The sequence below is a fragment of the Triturus cristatus genome, chromosome 3_2 (assembly GCF_964204655.1).
Source record: "Triturus cristatus chromosome 3_2, aTriCri1.1, whole genome shotgun sequence".
NCBI classification, from domain to species: Eukaryota; Metazoa; Chordata; class Amphibia; order Caudata; family Salamandridae; genus Triturus; species Triturus cristatus.
In genome coordinates this window covers 192,597,651-192,617,821 of record NC_140584.1, presented here as the reverse complement: position 1 = coordinate 192,617,821, position 20,171 = coordinate 192,597,651, and the positions used below count along the sequence as shown (strand labels likewise).

General features: G+C 47.0%; 1 long non-coding RNA gene across 1 annotated transcript in view; it reads left to right on the top strand.

Moving 5' to 3' along the window:
* The first annotated feature begins 6,936 nt into the window (after positions 1–6,936).
* LOC146856989 (uncharacterized) overlaps positions 6,937–20,171 on the top strand; it is a 141,333-nt gene continuing 128,098 nt past the window's right edge. Inside the window, exon 1 of the long non-coding RNA XR_014979521.1 lies at positions 6,937–7,047. This is a non-coding gene — a long non-coding RNA (uncharacterized LOC146856989). The remainder of the gene's footprint in view (positions 7,048–20,171) is intronic.

Sequence of the window (20,171 nt, the reverse complement as noted above, 5' to 3'; positions counted from 1 at the left end):
TCTCTCATAAAATTCATGTACTGTCTCCTTTGGCTCCTGCACTGTCCTGTCTATCTTCACCCAATCGATGTCTTGGGGTGAAACCTTCGATTTCAACCAGGTAATTACCTTATCGTACAACCTCATTACCACGGGCGACGGACCATTTGTAACTATGTTCCTATCAGGCTCATAGTCCGGCCAATCAACAGCAATTTTACATGCGTTCCACAGATCTCCCGGAACCACGATATCGAATAAGGTGTTCAGATCTATCCACAACACCTTCGAAATTTTAACGAAACGCTCAACTTGCTTGTACCACTCTGCAGGCTTCTCCCTGAGCCTGGGAAAATCATTCGTAAATGATGCCAAATCCCCCCTGCTCCATGGTACATGCACATATCCTCCATTCGCCACCTCTCTCAAGGGAAGGATCTTTACCTCCTGCAAATCTCCTTCAGAGCTCCCTCCTTTCGCTCCCCTAGAATTCCTTTTCCTAGCCCATTTCTCTTGCCATTTGTCAAGCATCAGCCATATTCTCATGGCTACAATCAGTTCCTTAGTATGTGACCTTAGACCAACAACTCTTTTCTCTTCCAATTCCCGCTCAGTACAATGCATCCTATGGTTCCCTTGTAATGCTCTAGTCTTGGATAGATCCACCCCATATTCTCTAGCCAAACCCGCCAGTTTCTCATGTGCCGCTCGTGCTTTACGAGTCACATCTTTTGCTACAAAAAGCAATTCATCTGGAGTATATGTCACTACTCTCTCAAGAGGTAGGTTCCCATATATTATTTCATCCGCCTCTGCTTTAAGTCTTACTACATCTATCATTCCTGCCTTCAAGGCCCCTTTCAACACCTGACAACTTGCTCCACGTCCCTCATCATACTCGCATTCCGGTTCCTGCTCTCTCCTTTCTTCTGGTGGTTCTATGGGAGCAGAATGGCTCGTAAAGGCAACTGGGGTTGTCCCCGCTTTGCCCATATTCCAGCTCATTTGCTTCTTTGGCGGTACCCATGACCCTAAATCTGATCTCGACTCCATCAGAGTCCTCGGCCTCACCGGTCTCTCGTCCTCTTCGCCCCTAGATGTGTCTGACACCGCTGCTAATGGTGTACTCCATTGTACAGGGCTTGGAGGTCGGGCCGTTGCCCCTTCCAACTCACTTTCCCCGCTTTCTCTCCTCGTTCTTTCTGTCACTCGTTCAGACCTCTCTCTTTCCTCTGATTCCGGACTGTATATTGACACAATCGGTCCAATGGTGACCGGTACCCTCAAGGCATCCGGTAACCTCATCTCTCTTTCAATCCTCCCACTAGCCTCAGACTGACCCTGTGAACTCGCGGTTTCAAACGAAACCAACCCTTCCACTCGGGTCTCAGGCTGGATTGTTACCCTTCTAGTTTCTCCCCTCTCACCCCACCTATCATCCGCTTCATCTGGATTATAAGGGGGTGGTCTCTCGTCTAGCAATCTTTGCAATACCCCATCATCGGAATCACTATCTTCCTCTTTCTGTGCTTTCCCATGCCTTATCCCCGTCTCCTCCATTAGCGCGGGATACAATTTCGCTTCCTCAATTGTCTGCACTCTCCATCTTTTCTCCGCTGCGTCCCACTTGGCATCCTGAAATGCCCTAATCGACTTCCTCATCCTCTCCTGACTTCTTCCCTTTTCCTTATCATGCGCTGCTCTAATCCACGCATGTAATGCTTCGAACTGTGCTGGTCTTGGCAAGGGTCTTAAGGACCCCATCACCGTCTTCAGTTGGTACAGCACCGCTAGTCTAAATGAGCCATACCTCGGGAAAGCTAGTTCCCCTTCGCCTTGTGTCATCTTGTGCCAATTCTCAATCCAAACTATAGTATGTAACCCCACATTCTGTGCCATGTAATGTGCCGGGGTATCCTCGGGAGGGGCTTCTTCTCCCCCACGAACAACCACATGCTTATCGCCTCTACACAGCTCTCGCAAAGCCCTAAGGCACTTCATAATGAGCAAATTCGATCTCGCGCTCTATTTACTTCTTGTCCTCGAATCCTCCAATAACAGCGCGACTCACACCAACCGGCCTATCACAGTGCGACACTCTCTGACGTCACCTTCCTTCGCTCGCAGCAGTTCCCTTCTCCAAACTCGTTTCACGCTTACTCACGTCCCATTCACACACTGAAATAACCAATTAAGTTACTTCTCTGGCTGTCCGTCCACAGCCTCTGACTGTTCGTCCACAGTCTCTCGACTTTGTTGACCTCGATTGGCGCCCGTCTGCCCCCGTCCGGCCAGACAGATCGCCTCTGATAGGTTACTAACACTCCGATCTGCACACCACAACCCACGACCAGCGTTAAGTTGCCATACACACACGCATTCGCTCCCCCTATCTCGGTCCAGGTGATCGATGGTACCTCACGATCTCCTTTGGGTGGTCAACAAAATCTATCTCAGGTGTCTTCTACACCACAATTCCCGGGCTGCGCGCGCTCACAGCCTGATCTCACAATCACACGACATACACAACAACTCCGCAAGACATCACACAACAAATCAACACCGCAATCTACAACATCTCATTATGTTCATACTCACTCCTGGAACTGCTGCTTTCTGCCGCACCGCTACTCGCCGTCGATGCTCATCTGCTGCCGTCTGCTGCTCGCCATCTGATGATTCAGCATCACTTATCGTCTCTTGGGCCTCAAGGGTCACTTATCCTTATCTAATCTTCCCTCGCTATCAGAAAGAAACCATCCTCGTTTGCTACCAACTGCTCCGGCCCATTTTAGTATCTCGCAATTATCTACTGGAACCCACTCTGGTCAGATGAACCTTTTTACTTGCCCAATAGCATGGAGGGAAAAACACAATTATCAAAATTACTGTCCGCAATTTGCTATAATCAAGGACTCGAGACTTAATCTCTTGGCTCTCTGGTTTTTATTATCAGCATAAAGATTTGCAGATACAAAGTCCTCAATACGAGGCACAACAAGTACATAGGCACTAACACAAAAGCTACTCTACGGAGAATCCGCATACGGCTAAAAATAACTAAGAGTACAATCTCTAAAAGCATGAGGTAGAACACCACCAAGCAAATGTCGATACTAGGGACACTGAACCATACCATCTCTGTCCCTACTCTGCACTAGATGACATCCCTACTTAGCAATCCCTTGAGACCCTCATCGAGTAAAAGGTGTCAGAGTGAAACTTCCTAAGAAGTCTTCACTTCGAGAGCTTGGTCTAAGTTGCCCCCTCTATCCCTTCGCCTAGCCTTCCTCTGCTCTGGGCTGCTCTGATCTGCCTCCACCCTCGGGGCGCTGTCCCTAATACAGAACCCCAAATCCCAGAACACGCCCTTTGCGCCTCCTCTTCTGCGGGGTCGTCTTTCAGTAAATTTCCACAGAGCGCTGTCCAGTTCCATCGTCCATCGCTTGGCCTTGAGTCCCAGACGCCATCCGCACTAGGAGTTACGATTGGCACATTCCAATACACTCCCATGTCTGGCTTTTACTACATAAGTCAATTTGTGAACAAAGAGCTTCTCTACTAACGAGCAACTGTCCTTGCACCTGGGGTGAGATCATGCAAAGCAGACATTCTTCACATCTTTTAAGTTGCAATTTACTACAGCCTAAAACCTCTACTGGAATAAATCCTTTTTGGCCTATTGCCCTTGGCTAACATAAGAAAATACCAGGCCTTTCGCCTCAACGATATATGCGAATTCTGGCCACTACTTCGGTTACACAAGCAGGTTTAAATCACAGTATTGACATTTACGTCTTTCTTTCATGTGTGGTCAAACTAAACAGTCTACAGACACGAATTCTAATCTACACGTTTAACATCACATTGTTCAAAAGGACTAGGCTCTATGCATTGCTTCAATATATACATAAGATGCTTATACATAGCTAACACTCCTATTAAAATCGATATAGGTTATACAATTCGTAATACATTGCACATAAAATACCTGAGTACACATTTGATTATATGCGGGTGCCAGCTAACAGTGAATATAACGCACCCCTACAATTTTCAAACTTTTAAGCGCTACATCAGGCTTCCCCCTTCTGCTCCCCCCACCCCACCCCATCCTGTGCTGTTCACAACACTACACACTCTGTGCTGTTTACTACATCCTCTGTGCTGTTCACAACAGTCTTGTGTGCTGTTCAAAGCAGCACACAAGACTGCTGCGAACTGCACACGGGACTGCTGTGAATAGCACAAGAGTGTTGTGATCAGCACATGAGACTGCTGTGAACAGCACACGACTGTAGTGAGCAGCACACGAGACTGCTCACTACAGTCTTGTGTGCTGTTCACAGCAGTCTCGTGTGCTGCTCACTACAGTCTAGTGTGCTGTTCACAGCAGTCTCGTGTGATGCTCACAACACTCTCATGTGCTCTGTCCCCCATGCTGTGATGTTGATAATCACATACCCTTTAACTCGGCTACGGACGAGACACTCGAGTCTGTGAATGACTGCACGTGGTATTAATGAACACAGATTTACGACCACCCTTGACCCTTCCAGCCCCGGACAATTGGTGGGGATCGGACCCTGGAGTTCTATGTTGTAGAGTTCGTAGAAAACAGCTGCTTTTCTGCCCGTTTTGGTCTGGCTATGTCTTGGAGTTTTGGTTTTGTGGCATTTTTATGTTGATTTTGCGTAGAGTTTGTGCTGTTTTTGTTTCCATTGCCTTGTTTTTGTTTTTCTTTCGTGTAGTGTTTTGTAGGTTTTGTTTTGGGTAGTTTTTTTTGCTGGTTGCAGGTTTTTTTCTTTTGGATTCGTTTAGTTTTTGTTGTTTTTCTCTCCCACATGTGGTAGCTTTGCGCTGTCCTCAAAGCACCGGGGTCGTGGAACCATTCACAGAGCAGGGCTGCTCACCTACTACTCACATTTAATTGTTATGTTAACTGGTTGCAGAGAATAAAACTATTAGTGCTCTGAAATATTTCAGGCTTTATCAAAAGGGATGAAAGTTCTGCAAAAAGCAGAGGCGAACATTTTAGGGAGGTTTCCGAATGAGTTTTCGATATTTCCCAAGTGAGAGGCCGGCCTCCTGTCGCTATATGACGTCTCACGACAGATATGTCACTTTATGACAGGTGCTGCCAGACCTCCTGCTTATGGGCTCAAGCCGTTTAAAAGGTAATTTCATGTTATAGACCGAGAGGGGCGAAGGGAGAAGGGCCCGTGGGGCTCTGCATGTGTAGGGCGGAGGGAACCCCTGAGGGCAGCGTCTTGAGGACAGCGCCTCGAGGGCTCGGAGCGTAGAAGATGGCGCCGTGTCTTGTGCAACCTTTGTCACATTTGAATTCCACATTTATCGTCTCGCATTTCACTACTGTAGGCACAGATGCGTTTGACGAGAATCACAGTGTTGCAGCCCAGTGCCGGCGCTGTGATCCGATCTCTAGTTAACAATGGCAGCAGAAGGACCTCCCGCAGTGCCAGGGCAAGGAAGCGATGGTGCATTGGGGACATCCTCGGAGGTGGGACCAGGGTTTATGTCGGAGGGAGAGATCTGAATGGCTGGGTGAAAGTGAGGGGAGGGGTTGGGGGCTAAAAGCAGAGTCCATAAACACGTCGTAGGGGCAAGAGGGTAAATAAAGGCCCCAACACTAGCAGAGTTCGGGGCTTTGAGTGAAAAGAACCGGAGGGGCAGACATTTTCTGAAGATGTTACTGGCGGTGAGGGCATGTTATGGGGCGGAGCCAGCCCCCCTCCCGGGGAACCGGCCTTGTTGATGTCATTGGTGACCGAGGGACCCCAGAATATGCCACTGACATCATTGTAAGCCATAACACTGCAACCTGAGCATCTGTGTAGAATGTGCCCCCCATATGATTAATTAATTATTTTTTGGCATGCCCCCGGGACTTGGCCCACCCGGGGGCGAATTAATAAAGAAGCGCGTTTTTTTAAATTTTCGCGACCGGATCTGCGGATCCTCTGCAAATCTCGCCGTTTAAAAAAACAAAAAAAAAAAGAATGCTTTTTTTTGGCCCTGGGGGCCTTGTGGGACCCCCTAAGCAGGCCTGGGGGATCAGGGTGTTTCTACCCTGCCCCCTTTTCTTGTTTTGTGCGCTAGTTTTTCTGTTTTCTTGTGCCTCGGTTACCGAGGCACAAGATGGCAGCCAACACTTCCTGGTTTGGAGTGTTGACAGCCAATTAGCATAAAGCTCGTGGTTGGGAGGGTGAGCGGATCCACCGCGGCCAAAGATATCAAAACTTTTATTTTTACATTTTCTCAGCAACTACTGAAAGGATTTACACCATTTAAAAAAAAGGGCTCTTTCTGAACCAAGACCTACCTTTTTGCCTAATTTGGTGTAATTCCGTTCAGCAGTTTCTGCTGTAACCGTGTCTAAAGTTTCCTATGGGAAATTGATTTTTTCACTTCTATTTTTTGAATTTCTCAGGAACTACTGAACGGATGTACACCATTTAAAAAAAAGGTCTCTTTCTGAACCGAGGGCTACCTTTTTGCCAAAATTGGTGTAATTCCGTTCAGCAGTTCGGACTATAGTCGTGTCTAAAGTTTCCTATGTGAAATAACATGGAGAAAACACGTTTTTGGACCCCCCTTTTTTCTCGGCAACAGCTTGCCGAATCTCCCCAAAACTTTGAAGACAGGAGCTGACCGGAGCGCCCCACTAGTTTTGAAAATTTAGCGAAGATTCATGAACCGTCACCAAAGTTATTGGGAAAACAAAAAACGATTTTTCCTATGGAAACTAGCTCCTAACTATAACTACCTACAGGCGACCGCCAGTAGGTAATAAACACTTTGTTGTCTTAAATATTGTCACTATATATTATAGTTTAATACATTTTATTTTTACCCCAAATTATTTTTGGCAAAGCTCCTCTTCTTATTTGTTGAAGATTCTTAATATCACTTCTTTTTAAATATGTACATTTGCCTTTCTAAATTATGCTTTAAAATATTCTATGTCTTTTACTTTCAGAGGAAGTACTTGCGTGACTGAAGAAGGCTGGAGACTGAATCAGCTGAGCCTTCGGGAACCGATGGATAGTAAGTATCTTATTCTTCTTTTTCTTTTATTAATTGTTCCTAGTATTAGATTTGAATAATTGCTCTGTTATTTCTTTTAAATGACTTACTTAGCTTGTCAGAATTTAGAATTTAGTAAAGAAATGACTGCTCTCGATTCTCTTTAGTCAGACGCGAACACGAATTTGACTGAATAAGTTTATTCGTGAGCAAACTTTTGTCAGGAGAGGGTCTGCCGAACACACACACACGTTTGGCAGACAAGGATATAATTTGCTTTAGAACTCTGTAATTGTACTCTATTGAAGACTTGCTCAATAGCGAGACACTATTAGAATTCTCAGAACATGCGCAATAGCATTTATCTGGAAATAAGCTATTCTCCAAATAAACTGAAGCAACTTCTGATGATGACCTTGGCGCTTCCTACCCTGAAATACTCTAACTGCCGGAGACACCACGGAAACCTCCTACTCTGGAAAACGTTTCAGGTGAAGTGCACAGTTTAGAACCAGTGCGCACTTCACATTCCAATCATGATTGGAATAACAACTAGTGCGCTGTTGAAAGACGTGAGTTGGCAGACATCTTGGAATTCCAGTGCTGCCAACTGAACTTCCATTTTTCTCTGCTGCCCAAATACAAATGTTTCCTGAGACTTCTTCTTCTTCCCAAAATGCAATGACAGGGTGATTGGTGGAAAACTTCCTAGGGATTTTGACATTACCCCAATTGTAATTTTTTACATATTTCTAATATTATTATCTCATTACTTTGTAGGAAAATATAGGCCTGAGTTGATTATGATTCTGAACAAATGACAAAGACTATAGGCTTGATTGATTCATTAGGGAATTATATAGCAGATGCCATTGGGTCTGATTTGTTTGTGAAAATTGCAATAAAAGAAACAGGCCAGACTTATTTATTATGACAATCATAGGCCACCATCAACAACTCATTAAAGGTGGAGTGTTATTTCACTGTATCACTGTTGACAGGCATTTTGTTACATGAAATTGCACAGATTATTTTAGTAAGCAAGGGTTCTGGTGTTAACTATTTCCTTTGATAAGCTGTGCAGGTACAGAAACCCATGACCAGTTTCGCCTTGAATAGGACTCTTCCGGCGGGTCAACCTTGATTTCAGTAGCACAGTGAGCACAGCACCCATGTCTGGGCATACCCTTGCCACTTAGAGCAGTACATCAAAAACACAATAAGTGGTGGGAGGAATGCTTGCATTAAGCCAAACCGCTGGCTATCACTTCATTTCAACCCATTGTTCTTTTGCCCACAATGGCATCTCAATTCTGACTAAGCCATATGCAAATCAGTCTTCACCATATCCTATAAGAACAGTCCAGCCCGAACTACCAAGCCAGGTCCTTCCTGAACTAGAACACAGAAACCCATGACCAGTTTCACCTTGAATAGGGCTCTTCCGGCGGGTCCATCTTGATTTCAGTGGCACAGTGAGCACAGCACCCATGTCAGGGCATACCCTTGCCACTTAGGGCAGTACATCAAACACACAATAGGTGATGGGAGGAATGCTTGCATTAAGTCATACCACTGGCAATCATTCAGAGTAGCATTCCAATCCATCATTCTTTTACCCACCATGCTACCTCAGTTGCCTATCTGTTAGACTTGGCATCCTTGGCATAGTTTTCCCCCTAACTTTTTGCCTTCAGACCTCCTGTTTTTGCTGACTCTGTTTTTGCTAGCCATAGAACTCTGCACTTGTTTACCACTGCTACCCAATGCTGAAGTGTTTGTGCTCGCCCTTTAAAACATGTTAGATTGGCTTATATCCAATTGCCATATTTAAATTACTTATAAGTTCCTAGCAGAGTGACACTATATGTGCCATTGCAGAGTCTATGTGTATGGTCTTAAACTGCCACGTCAGCCTGGAAAAATAAACCTTTTGCCAGGCCCAAGCCTTCCTTTTCAATACATATAAGTCACCTCAAAGGTAGGCCCTGGATAGCTCAGAGGGTAGGGTGCAATTTATTTAAAAAGGTGGACATGTACTTCTAAGTTTTACATGTCCTGGTAGTGAAAACTACTTTATTACATTTTACAATCATGTTTGGTGCCTCTGGAACCGCAATATAAAATCTTAATTTATGGTGAAGTCAGATTTTAACTTGTAATTCTGAAAGTGCCAATTTTAGAAAGTTGGCACTACCATATAAACTCAAACATGAGTATGTACAATCTGATCATATTTTAGTCAGAACAGTAGCAACCCTAGTTACATTTAAAACAATGTGGAATCCTATATTTAAAAAAAGCCAGTGATGATGAAAACACTGCGGTCGTTACCTGCTGTCAAGCCCCAAACAAGATACCTGTTGTTTGATACAGATACAGGTGAGAAATACACCTTCTTCGTATTAAAATCGGTGTACTTTTACACTGCACTTAGCATGTGAGTAACTAAGGTAATTAATGTTACTTCACAGTTATTGGGATAACTAGACAAAACCCATGACAGCGCGAGATTGCTGATCGTACCATTGGGTAATTCATCATTGATTAACAGCTTGACCACAATCCCAAGGTAACGTCAACACATCCGGTTGACGCATTTAATTGACGCGCCTCTTCTTTCTCTTTCCATCACTCCCACGCATTTTGCAATCACTGTTTACTTTTTTGATAATGGCCGTCACCTGTCCCTCTTCACCACGGGTTTGCTCTTAGCTCTTAATTTTCTTCACGTTTTCACCCACAACACAACTATCCGGTGTGTCTGGCTACAGCATCTGGTGCTCATTTCGTGAATCTTATGTCAATATGTTCATTTATCTAAATGCTTTTCTCCCGACAATTGTAAGGCCGCTTTAACATAACATGTTTTGAATGAAACAGTCATGTCCACACATATTTCTTTACAACATATGTTTGTACTCATTTATTGTAGATTTCCCCTGACGAAGGGTGCTTAGAACACCCGAAATGCATTGGGAATAATCTTGTTTTGACAAATCAAGCATTTGAAATCTTCAATTTGAAATTCCTTTACCTTTTGATGAACTCTCCTCTGAATAAAGAAGGATTGGACAACATTGGTTACTATTGTTTTCATCATCACTGGCTTTTTTTAAATATAGGATTCCACATTGTTTTAAATGTAACTAGGGTTGCTACTGTTCTGACTAAAATATGATCAGATTGTAAATACTCATGTTTGAGTTTATATGGTAGTGCTTACTTTGTCCAGAACCACTGGGTCCTGGTTTATTTGCTTCTTTTGAATTGGTGGTTAGGTGGAACCACCTCAAAGCGAGCACACCAACTTTAGTATTGTCATGAATATGATGTTTAAATTGATACTTTGAACACATAGAGTGCACTACAGCTGTCCTCATTAGTTTTGATTCAATTTTAGAAAGTTGCCATTTTTTGCCTTTGCCATTTGGTGCCTGCAGCCATTCTCTGAGTCACGTGACAGGGTGTGGGTGACAGTAGGGCTTTGTGGATTCCTCCTAGACAGCCAAATACAATGGTGAGCTTAGGTATGACTGGATAGGCCATTACTGGCAGGATGGGAGGGAGGAATTGGGCCCAGCACAATTACACTTGAATTGGCTGTGTCGTATCTCCAAACAAGGGGCTGCATACCTCCTGTACTTAGTCCGGAGCCAGTGCCAGGAAGGCAGGGTACCTGTGCACTTCAAATGCAAGCCTCTAGAAGCTTCCCCACACTTCAAAGGCACAACTGGGTATAAATACTGGCCCTCAGATACATATTCTTCAGTATACACCTGGACCTTTGGTTACTCTGCCGGGAAGAAGGACTGGTGTGATGCTGAAAGGACTGACACTCTGCTGGACTGCTGCTCTAAAGGAACTGCTGCCCTCCTGTGCTGACCTTCTGCCCTCTTGCCTGGTTGAAAAGGACTGGACCTGCATATCTTGAACCCAAAGCACAGAGTGACTACAAGACCTAGTTGACTGGCCTCCTGATCTGAAGCCTCAGAGACAGAAAAACCTTGCACCTGCACCTGGACTCTGGAATCTGTGAGTCAGCCCTGCCAAGTGGTGCCACCCCTGTACGCGCATCACAGTCTTGACACATCTTTGACACAAATCCTCACAACGCTCCGCAAACCAGGATTTAAGGTACTCTGTTCAGAGGGCTTAACTGAGTCCCTGTACCTGACCCGGGCTCGGTTGCGGTTTGCCTGAACTTGCTACTTTGTCACTGTCTGGCGAGACCAAATACCCATGGTTGGCGCTTAATGCTTTTTGCCCTATTTTCACTAAAATCTTTAAAATTGAATATCTCTGGTTCTACTGATTGAATTTTTGCCATTACAGTCCTGTTTAATTTATTAAAGAAAGTTTGCTTTTCTAACTTGGTGTGGGTTTCTTTTTGTGTGGTGTTTTCACGTTATTACTGTTTGAAATGTTGTACAAATATCTTACATATTGCTTCTATGTTAAGTCTGATTGCTCTCTGCCAAGTTACTAAAGGGTTGACCACAGCTTAATTTAGGGTTGGCTTGTGCCTCACCCTGACAAGGACTGTGTTTGCTGCTTGACCTTGGCTCATACCCCGTTCAACCAACAAACCAATTTCTCACATTGACTTGTGTTTGAGCAGTGCCATACAGTGATTTAGTCTACACTACCATCCTATATCTGAGACCAATTTGAATTCTCCCTAATTGGCTTTTTGCTTTATCTAAATTTAATTTTATCGCTGACTGTTGTTCTTAAGACTACACTTGAAAGAAAGGAGTTTGAGCTGGCCAACAGGGATGCCTACACGGTGGCCTTCTCAAACAATTCTGCAAGGGGAGGGGACTTCCAGCTAACAGCACCACCAGGATGGTGGAACTCGGAAAGGCGCTGAGGGCCTGGGTGGAAGCCCATCACTCATTGGTTGAAGCCACTGGAGAGGATAATGCGATGGAAGGGCTTGGAGAGGATCTTCCTGTTGTACCACCTGCAGCTGTTGGGGATCAATCAATCAATCAATCAAGGAATTTGTAGAGCGCGCTACTCACCCATAAGGGTCTCAAAGCGCTGGGGGAGGCTTTGCGAATTCGTGGGATGGTGGCGCGGGCGAGGCTGGCGGAGCGGAGCTGGCGGGTTGGTGTGTAGAATGCGAGTCAGTTGCTGAGGTACCTGGGGCCCGCGTTGTGGAGAGCCTTGTGTGCGTGGATGAGGAGTCGGAATGTGATTCTTTTGCTGAAGGGGAGCCAGAGCAGAACTTTCAGATGGGCAGAGATGTGGCTGTGGCGGGGGATGTCCAGGATGAGTCTTGCCGAGGCGTTCTGTATGCGCTGTAGTCTTTTCTGGAGCTTGGCTGTGGTTCCGGCGTAGAGGGTGTTTCCGTAGTCCAGGCGGCTGGTGACAAGGGCCTGGGTGACCGTCTTCCTGGTTGCGGTGGGGATCCATCGGAAGATTTTTCGGAGCATGCGCAGGGTGTTGAAGCAGGATGCTGAGACGGCGTTGACTTGCTTGGTCATCGTGAGCCAGGAGTCCAGGATGAAGCCCAGGTTGCGTGCGTGGTCTGTGGGTTTGGGGGCGGTGCCCAGGGCGGGTGGCCACCAGGAGTCGTCCCAGGCAGAGGGTGAGGAGCCCAGGATGAGGACTTCCGTTTTGTCTGAGTTCAGTTTCAGACGGCTGAGCTTCATCCATTCCGCGACGTCTCTCATCCCTTCCTGAAGGCTGGTTCTGGCGGTGTTTGGGTCGTTGGTGAGGGAGAGGATCAGCTGTGTGTTGTCGGCGTAGGAGATGATGTTGAGGTTGTGTTTGTGTGCGATGGTTGCGAGGGAGCTCATGTAGATGTTAAAGAGGGTGGGGCTGAGCGAGGATCCTTGTGGGACGCCGCAGATGACTTCGGTAGCCGCGGACAGGAACGGGGGGAGGCTGACTCTCTGCCTTCTTCCGGCGAGGAACGAGATGATCCGCTCCAGGGCCGCGCCTTGGATTCCGGTGACGCTGAGGCGTTGTATCAGGGTTTGGTGGCATACCGTGTCGAAGGCTGCTGAGAGATCCAGGAGGATGAGGGCGGTGGTTTCCCCGTTGTCGAGCATTGACCTGATGTTGTCGGTAGCTGCGATGAGGGTGGTCTCGGTGCTGTGGTTTGCTCGGAAACCGGACTGTGACGGGTCGAGGGATCCGTTTGTCTCAAGGAAGCCGGAGAGTTGTTTGTTGACCGTCTTCTCAATGACTTTGGCAGGAAAAGGGAGGAGCGAGATGGGTCGGAAGTTCTTGAAGTCCGTGGGGTCCGCGGTGGGTTTTTTACAGGAGGGCGCTGATCTCGGTGTGTTTCCAGCTCTCCGGGAAGGTGGCAGATGTGAAGGAGCTGTTGATGACGTCCCGGAGTTGGGGTGCGATGATGGAGTCCGCTTTGTTGAAGATGTGGTGTGGGCATGGGTCTGTAGGGGAGCCGGAGTGGATGGTGCTCATTGTGCGGGCGGCGTCTTCGGTGCTGACCGGGGTCCAGGCGCAGAGGGTGGCGGTTGGGTGCGCGGGTTCGGTGGTTGTGTGTGTGGTCTGAGTGCTGAAGCTGTTGTGTATGTCGGCGATCTTGCGGTGGAAGAACGAGGCGATGACTAACCCCCTGAAGTTGTGCCCCCTGCTAGGGAGCAGTGTGTCTTCCCCCAGCCTGTGCCCAGAGGAGCTGGCAGAACGGAGGGAGGAGAGGGAATTAATGCTGCAGATGGCCCAATTTAGAATGGAGAAAAGGAAACTGGCCATAGAGAAGAAGGAGGCTGAGAGCGCCCTGAAAGAAAAGTTGTTACTTGCTCACAAAATGATTCTGAAGGAGCTAAATCTCAAGGCCATGCAGGCAGAGCCCAGCAGTGATGGTGGCAGCATTTCTGCAGTGCCCTCTGGAGACAAGAGGGCCCATTTTACTAAAGGCCCTGTGCCTGACTTTGTTGGGGGGGCAACATTGATAATTGGTTTGAAGCTTATGAGATTGGTTTACAGATCCACCGGATCCCTGAGGAGGACTGAGGGGCCAGTCTGTGGAAGCACATTCCTAGCAAATGGAGGGACACCCTAGAGAAGGGAGACAGTATGAAGTATCCCTCTCTAGGAAGTCCTTGTCAGGAAGTATGGCCTTACACCAGGGAAGTGCCGTCAGAAGTTTAGGGACAGTCAGAAACTGGCCCAAGAGACCTAGGTGAATTGTGTGGAATACTTTTGCAAGGCACTGGATGGTTGAATGGAGGGCAGTGAAGTAAAGGATTACATGGGGATGTACTATGTGATTGCAAAAGAGCACATGTTCAGGTTTGTTTTGCAGATCTGCGCTTAAACCTGATTGACAGTAAGCCCACTGACCACAGCACCAGAGTACTCTAGAAGCTATATGGGGGGATTCACCAAAAGGGAGACAGGCTTCCCACCATAAATAGGAGGAGGGAGACAAAAATAAAACAAAGTGGTTTGCTGACAGCAAGCCATCAGGGAAGGCACCCCTCAAGTGTTATAATTGGCAACAGGAGGGGCACTTCAAAGAGAATGGCAAGTGTCCAAAGTGGACATAGCCCCCCACTGGTGGACAGTCCCTGGGGCTGGCTAGAGTAGCACTCGGGGATGAGATTGTCTCTGCTAGTGGTGGGGAAAGTGGAGAGGTAACCCAGGTGCCCCTGGGTGACAGAGAGATAGTGCAGAGAACCCATATGTGTAGTAATACTAGAGAACACAGGCAGTGGGTCACGATCAATAGGCAGAGGCTCTGAGAGACAATGGAGACAGCATGACAACTGTCAGATGTTATCTGGTGACTTCAAAGCAGGTAGCCCTTAATGTATTTCACCAATTTGCTGCAGCTGACAACCATGAGATTCACTGCCATTGGCTCTGATTCCTTTTGAGTGGTCCAGTCTTAGGTTCCTTAAGAGTAGCTGTGAGTCCGTCCATGCTTATGGATTCTCAGCTTGGCAATAATATGGAGTACATCATCTAGAAGGGGGTGGAGCTCAGGTCACACTTAAAGATGTTAGGGTGGGTGTACCCTACCACACAGTCCATGGCCACCAGAACAGGTACTGATAAGGACCTGGAGCCTTGAAGAATAGCCCAGGTGCCTGCCAAAAAGAGGAAGGCCAGGGGGTATGGGAAACCTGCTCCTGAAACTTTCATGGTCCGTGATTAGGCTGAACCTGAGGGGGACACCCCAGAGCCTACAGGGGAGGATGTTGCTGGCCAGGTGAACCTACCTTAGCTTGGCAACTGGCAGCAGGAAGGTGGTCCCACCATGGAGGAGTTCTGTGAAGTGCAAATTGTGTGTTCTACTCTGGAGGGCCTAAGGCGAGGCCCATGCAACTAGCGACACCTTTCCTGATTTATTGGGAGAATGGTCTCCTGTATAGCATGCCTACCATTCCTGAGCATGGGGCAACCCATGTATTGTCACCCACTTTTATTTGCCCCAGATGAGGAGAATGTCAGATGCTTTCTGCAGGTCCTGTTCTACCTGTCAGTCCAGCGGCAAGTCAGGAAGTCGCCGCAAGGCTCCCCTCCAGTCTGTTTGTGTCGCTGGCACCCCCTTTGAAAGGCTTGGAATTGACATTGTTGGAACTCTGAAACCCAAGACAAACATGCGCAACAGGTTCATCCTGTTCTTGATGCACCATTCTGCTTGGTACCCAGAGGCAATCCCTCCAAAGACGGTGACTGTGCCCACAGTGACACGGACACTGATGGGGATATTTACCCATGTGGTGTTCACCAAGGAGGTGGTGTCAGAAAGTGTTACCAACTTCGTGTCAGCGTACATGAAGGCAATGTGGAAGAAATGTGGGGTAACCTACAAGTTCTCCACTCCTTACACCCAAAAACCAATGGGCTTCTTGAGAGCAAGACCCTCAAAGGCATGATCATGGGCCTGTCAGAACCCTGAAGGCAGAAGTGGGGCGTCCTCTTGCCATGAATGTTGTTTGTGCTCCAGAAGCCTTTAGCCCTTTTGAGCTTCTCTGTGGTCACCCAGTGCGAGGACCTCTCAGTCTGGTGAAGGAGAGGTTTGAGCAAACTCCCAGGAAGGCCCCCCAGGATGTGGTCAGCTACATGTTTGCACTCTATACCCAGATGAAGTGCTTCTGGAAACAAGCTAAGGCAAACCTAGAAGCCAACTAGAAGGTCATGGAACAGTGGTACTACCAGAAGGCCACCCTGGTCGAGATTCAGCCTGGCCTAAACTTGTGGGTGATGGAGCCTGTAGAACACAGTGCCCTGCAAGACCATTGGTCAGGGCCCTATGAGATAAAAGAGCTAAGAGTGATATCACCTAACTGGGGGACCACAAAACTCCCATGAACACTTTAAGGGTTTTGCACGTCAATTGGCTCAAAGCCCTCTTTTAGCCTCATGAGCCTGGTCACAGATGATGGGATGGAAAAGGAGAGTGAACCTCTACCTGACTTCCTTTCATCCAAGGAGCAGGATGGGACACTGGAGGGTGTCAGCCTCTCTCTTACATTACATCAACAGAAAAATTTCCGCTAGTTGTTGAGGCAGTTTGCCTCTTTATTCTCCATTATCTCAGGACTTACTAACTGGTGTACCCATGATATTGACAATGGGAATAGAACACCTGTGAAAAGCAAAATGTATAGATTGCCTGATAAGGAGAGGGCCAGTATTAAGGAGGAGGTATCCAAGATGATGGAGTTATGGCTCATTGAGCCCTGAAACAGCCCTTGGTCAAGCCCAGTGGTGGTGGTCCCCAAGGTTGATCGGGTGCCACTCCTGAACTTAGCTTCTGTGTGGTATACAACCTTTACAACGCAACTTTTACAACGCACTACACTTACAACGCATTTTTTACAACGCAACATCCACTACAACGCATTCCATTACATCGCAGGACACTACAACGCATTTTTAAAAACTACCTTTACAACGCATTCCATTACATCGCATACTACCTTTACAACGCAAACCATTACAACGCATAATCTTACATTAAAACCCCTACACTATCCAACACTTACCCTACTGTTGCACCCCCTGGAGTTAGAATAGTAATTTTTACCCCTATACTATCCAACACTTACCCTACTGTTGCACCCCCTGGAGTTAGAATAGTAATTTTTATCCCTATACTATCCAACACTTACCCTACTGTTGCACCCCATGGAGTTAGAATAGTAATTTTTACCCCTACTATCCAACACTTACCCTACTGTTGCACCCCCTGGAGTTAGAATAGTAATTTTTACCCCTATACTATCCAACACTTACCCTACTGTTGCACCCCCTGGAGTTAGAATAGTAATTTTTACCCCTATACTATCCAACACTTACCCTACTGTTGCACCCCCTGAAGTTAGAATAGTAATTTTTACCCCTATACTATCCAACACTTACCCTACTATTGCACCCCCTGGAGTTAGAATAGTAATGTTTACCCCTATACTATCCAACACTTACCCTACTGTTGCACCCCCTGGAGTTAGAATAGTAATTTTTACCCCTATACTATCCAACACTTACCCTACTGTTGCACCCCCTGGAGTAAGAATAGTAATTTTTACCCCTATATTATCCAACAATTACTCTACTGTTGCACCCCCTGGAGTAAGATTAGTAATTTTTACCCCTATACTATCCAATACTTACCTTAAATGCAATGTAATATTATGCGTTGTAATGGTATGCGTTGTAAAGGTAGTATGCGATGTAATGGAATGCGTTGTAAAGGTAGTTTTTAAAAATGCGTTGTAGTGTCCTGCGATGTAATGGAATGCGTTGTAGTGGATGTTGCGTTGTAAAAAATGCGTTGTAAGTGCATGCGTTGTAAAAGTGTGCGTTGTAACGACATACATCCTTCTGTGTAGATTACCGTGGGCTCAATGTGGTTACTAAGACTGACATACACCCCATCCCCAGAGCTGATGAGTTCATAGGTCAGTTGGGAGCTGCCAAGTTCCTTAGTACATTTGACTTAACGTCTGGGTACTAGCAGATTTCCTTAATTGAGGGGACTAAAGAGAGTTCTGTGTTCTCTACCCCAGAAGAGAACTCCCAGTTCTGTGTAATGCCCTTTGGGTTGAAGAAACCCCCTGCCGCCTTCCAGAGGCTGGTCAACCAGGTCCTGACTGGCTTGGAGCACTTCAATGCCTCCTATTTAGATGACATTGTAGTCTTCAGGTCTAGCTGGGAAGACAATTTGTGCCATCTCATGGAGTTGCTCCAGGCTTTGCAGGGGGCAGGTCTGACTAGGAAGGCCAGCAAGTGGAAAATAGGGCAAGATTCAGTGGTTTACTAGGACCACCAAGTGGGAGGAGGGAAGGTGCAGACCCTTCAGGCCAATATTGGACCATTCTGGCTTGGGAACTCCTCAAGGCCCAGGCAGAGGGAGAGCCTTCTTAAAGCCTAAGAAGGCTCACAGGTTACTACAGGAGATGTGTCAAAGTGCCATTTTTGCACACTTTACAGAGCTCACTTCCAAGAAACAGCCATGTAAGGTGATCTAGACAGAGGCATGCAAGGACATGTTTGACACTCTGATGAAGCCATGTGGACAGCACCCATGCTCATGACCCCTGACTTTTCATTGTCTAGACTCTTGCCTCAGAGCATGGCATAAGGGATGTGCTCTCACAGCAAAATGAAGACAGCCTGGATCAACCTTTAGCCTTCGTCAATAGGAGGTTACTTCCCCAGGAACAGACGTGGTTTGTAATAAAAAGGGAAGCATTTGCAGTGGTCCCAGCATTTAAGAAGCTGAGGCCATACCTGTTTGGTTCTCACTTCCAGATTCAGACAGACCACAGACCCCTCAGATGTCTAATGTAGATGAGGGATGAGATTCCCAAAATGCTGAGGTGGTCCATATCCCGACAGTGAATGGATTTTATGGTGGAACACTGTCCTGGAACAGACAACACCAATGCTGATGCTCTCTCCAGGTTCTTTTGCCTTAGTAAAGACAACTCCCAAGGGGTTGGGTAGTTTTCCCCACTTTCAGCTGGGAGAGACATGTGTTAGACCTGACATCCTTGGTGTAACCCCTCTGGATGTCAAACCATGAGCATATACCCCCACCCCTTGCAGGAAGGAGTTGTATGGAATGTCCCTGGTCTATGGCCTTTGTCAGCAGAACCCATTACCCAGCCTATACATGGTGAGATTACACCACAGTGGCTGAGTCGCACTCATCACTGGATGGAAGACCCTCCAAGTATGGGGCATCTGGCCCTCATTCCCCTGTCAATCAAAGGGGATCCGTGTCCTCTAGCAGCTGTGAGACCTTGTTGATTTGGGGTGCCATGGCCTGAACAGACCAGAATGACTAGGGACAGGGTTCTCCCACCACAGACAGACTGTTCAGACAGCACTCCTGGACCGCGCAGTGAACAAGCTCGGCAGACACCTCTCATGTGACAGACGTGTACTAAGGTACTTGCAGGGCACAAGTCCTAAAAAAGGAAATGGGGGACTGACCAAGTAAGACAAAATGCAAATGACCTCACAACGCCATGATGTAGCGGTTTGAAAGAAGTAAAATAGTGAGACTAACATGATTTGTGCAAATACTGGGAGAGACTAATCCATCTGACAGTCTTACAGTGTCTGCATTGATATACAGGGACAGAAGAAAGGCAAAAGCATGCCTCCCTTAAGTACCTGTGTAGAGATGGCAAGCTCTGTGCACATATTCCCGTCTGTGGCATCTACATTCAAATGTAAGGTTCAAGGCGGACCCCAGTCAGCATGTACAAACAAAAGGAGGCTGGATGGTCCCTTTACTCAGGCCCGGCTGGAGGTGAAAAAAGGCACACTCGCTGCATGCACGCTGCTGCTGGGAATGGACAGCAGACAACGTGCAGGTGCAGCTGAACGTTTCCCGGCATCTAGACGGTACACCGGGACAAGTTGAGCATATCCCTGTGGGGACCAACCTCCTGGCAGGGGGGATGGCGTCAAACCCATGCAAAGAGGGGGGCACCGTGTACCTGCGTGTATCCCCGACCCGAGCCCTGGGTACTTGCAAAACAACAACGCCATGTCTTCTTCGTGCGCTACAGCTGCATAATGGAAGTCGGGCTCATGCCAGATGACAATGTCCACGACGGTCAGATGACAGCCTCCACTGGCCCTGGTCTGTGGTACCAAGCGCAATAAATCACAGAGCACCCCAGAGTCCAAGCCAATGCAGA